Source organism: Arachis ipaensis, chromosome B3, assembly GCF_059453495.1.
Source record: "Arachis ipaensis isolate K30076 ecotype BB chromosome B3, ASM5945349v1, whole genome shotgun sequence".
Lineage (NCBI taxonomy): Eukaryota > Viridiplantae > Streptophyta > Magnoliopsida > Fabales > Fabaceae > Arachis > Arachis ipaensis.
In genome coordinates, this window is record NC_142438.1 from 128,387,711 (window position 1) to 128,391,213 (window position 3,503).

Sequence of the window (3,503 nt, forward strand, 5' to 3'; positions counted from 1 at the left end):
CAAATTTCTAATGAAGGATCTTGTTTCATTCATGAAACTTAAAGTGGCCTTAGATAGATCAGAGACTATATTTGCTAAGCTAGATGGATTCTGCTCAGAATTCTCTGTCTGTTGCTGAGTGGATGATGGAAAAGGCTTGCTATTGCTAAACCTGTTTCTTCCACCATTATTAAAGCCTTGTTGAGGCTTTTGTTGATCCTTCCATGAGAAATTTGGATGATTCCTCCATGAGGGATTATAGGTGTTTCCATAGGGTTCACCCATGTAATTCACCTCTGCTATTGCAGGGTTCTCAGGATCATAAGCTTCTTCTTCAGAAGATGCCTCTTTAGTACTGTTGGATGATTCCTTCAATCCATTCAGACTCTGAGAGATCATATTGACTTGCTGAGTCAATATTTTGTTCTGAGCCAATATGGCATTCAGAGTGTCAATTTCAAGAACTCCCTTCCTCATAGGCGTCCCATTATTCACAGGATTCCTTTCAGAAGTGTACATGAACTGGTTATTTGCAACCATGTCAATGAGTTCTTGAGCTTCTGCAGGCATTTTCTTTAGGTGAATGGATCCACCTGCAGAATGGTCCAGTGACATCTTAGATAATTCAGACAGACCATCATAGAATATATCCAGGATGGTCCATTCTGAAAGCATGTCAGAAGGACACTTTTTGGTCAGTTCCTTGTATCTCTCCCAAGCTTCATAGAGGGACTCACCTTCTTTTTGTCTGAAGGTTTGAACATCCACTCTAAGCTTACTAAGCTTTTGAGGAGGAAAGAACTTGGCTAAGAAAGCCGTGACCAGCTTATCCCAAGAGTTCAGGCTATCTTTAGGTTGAGAGTCCAACCATACTCCAGCTCCGTCTCTTACAGCAAACGAGAAAAGCATAAGTCTGTAGACCTCGGGATCAACCCCATTGGTCTTAACAGTATCACAGATCTGCAAGAATTCAGTTAAGAACTGAAAAAGGATCTTCAGATGGAAGTCCATGAAACTTGCAGTTTTGTTGCATCAGAGAAACTAATTGAGGTTTAAGCTCAAAATTGTTTGCTCCAATGGCAGAGATTGAGATGCTTCTTCCATGTAAATTGGAATTTGGTGCAGTAAAGTCACCAAGCATCTTCCTTGCATTGTTATTATTTTCGGCCATGTCTCCTTCCTTTTCGAAAATTTCTGTCATATTTTCTCCAAAGAGTGGAGCTTTAGCTTCCCTTAGCTTCCTCTTCAGAGTCCTTTCAGGTTCAGGATCGGCTTCAACAAGAATGTTCTTATCCTTGTTCCTACTCATATGAAAAAGAAGAGAACACAAAAGAAAATATGGAATCCTCTATGTCACAGTATAGAGATTCCTTATGCAAGTATAAGAAGAGAAGAATGTAAGAAGGAGAAGAGGAAAAATTCGAACACAGAGAGGGGGATGGGGTTCGAATTTTTGGGTGGAGGAGAAGTGTTAGTAGATGAATAAATAAATAGAAGGAGGTGAGGAAGAGAAGAATTCAAAAAATTAAATAAAATAAAATAAAAATATTTTAAAATTAAAGTTAAAATTCAAAAATTAAAATTGAAATCAAATTAAATTAAAAATTAAAATAATTAGTTAAAAAAAAGGGAATTTTGAAAAAGAGGGAAGAGATTTTCGAAAATTAGAGAGAGAGAGAATTAGTTAGGTAGTTTTGAAAAAGATAAGAATCAATCAAAAAGTTAAGTAGTTAATTGAAAAAGATTTGAAAATCAAATTTGAAAAGATAAGAAGTTAGAAAAGATTTTGAAATTGATTTTGAAAGAGATGTGATTAAAATTTATTTTGAAAAAGATTTGAAAAGAAATTTAAAAAGATTTGATTTTGAAAATTAAAGTTGATTACTTGACTCACAAGAAACTAAAAGATATGATTTTAAAATTTAAAGATTGAACATTTCTTAATAGGCAAGTAACAACTTAATATTTTTGAATCAATCACATTAATTGTTAGTATTAAATTCGAAAATATGAAATAGAAATAAGAAAAAGATTTTTGAAAATCAATTTGAAATTTTCGAAAATTATGAAAGAAAAATGAAAAAGATTTGATTTTTTTGAAAAAGATTTGAAAAAGATAGAGTTTTTTTAAAATGAAATTTGATTTGACTCATAAGAAACAACTAATTTTGAAAAATTTTTTAAAAAGTCAACCCAAATTTTCGAAATTTTATGATAGAATAAGGGAAAGATATTTTTTTTGATTTTTTGAATTTTTAATGATGAAAGAGAAAAACATCAAAAAGACTCAATGCATGAAAATTTTGGATCAAAACATGTGATGCATGCAAGAACACTATGAATGTCAAGATGAATACCAAGAACACTTTGAATGTCAAGATGAACACCAAGAACTTATTTTTGAAAAGTTTTCAAGAAAAGAAAACATGCAAGACACCAAATTTAAAATTTTTTTATTCTTTAGACATTAATATTTCAAAAATGCATATGAAAAACAAGAAAAGACACAAAACAAGTAAATATGAAGATCAAACAAGAAGACTGGCCAAGAACAACTTGAAGATCATGAAGAATGCAATGCATGAAATTTTCGAAAATAATTTTTTTTAGAAAATTAAAAAGATGCAATTGACACCAAACTTAAAACTTGACTCTAGACTCAAACAAGAAACACAAAAATATTTTTGATTTTATGATTTTATTAAATTTTTTTTATTTTGGATTTTCGAAAATTTATTTTTAGAAAAACGAAAACACAGAAAAAATTTTTGAAAAATTTTTGAAAAATTATTTTTTAAACAAAATAAAAGTTGAAACAAGAAGAAAATTACCTAATCTGAGCAACAAGATGAACCGTCAGTTGTCCAAACTCGAACAATCTCCGGCAACGGCGCCAAAAACTTGGTGCACGAAATCGTGATCGTTCATTCCTTGGTAACGGCGCTAAAAACTTAATACGCACGTTCATAATTTTATTTCTTTTTCACAATTTCGATACAACTAACCAGCAAGTGCACTGGGTCGTCCAAGTAATAAACCTTACGTGAGTAAGGGTCGATCCCAAGGAGATTGTCGGCTTGAAGCAAGCTATGGTCACCTTATAAATCTTAGTCAGACGGATTCAAAAGGTTATAGAGTTTTAATAATTAAAAGATAAATAAAACATAAACTAGGATAGAAATACTTATTTATGTAGGGCATCACCGTTGTCAATGGCTACATCCCATCCTCTCTGTGAAAATGGTCCAATGCACTGTCACTGCATGGCTAATCATCTGTCGGTTCTCGATCATACTGGAATAGGATTTACTATCCTTTTGCGTCTGTCACTACGCCCAGCACTCGCGAGTTTGAAGCTCGTCACAGCCATCCCTTCCTAGATCCTACTCGGAATACCACAGACAAGGTTTAAACTTTTCGGATCTCAAGAATGGCCATCCATGGGTTCTAACTTATACCACGAAGACTTTATTATCTCGGACTCGGTCTCCTGTATTAGATATCTAAGAGATATTCATTCTAGC

The 3,503-nt window shown here is 33.1% G+C and overlaps 1 non-coding gene across 1 annotated transcript; it reads left to right on the forward strand.

Moving 5' to 3' along the window:
- The first annotated feature begins 648 nt into the window (after positions 1–648).
- On the forward strand, positions 649–756 carry LOC148572416 (small nucleolar RNA R71). The gene has a single exon (XR_015880533.1). It is a non-coding gene; the product is annotated as a small nucleolar RNA R71 (small nucleolar RNA).
- The last annotated feature ends 2,747 nt before the right edge of the window (positions 757–3,503 follow it).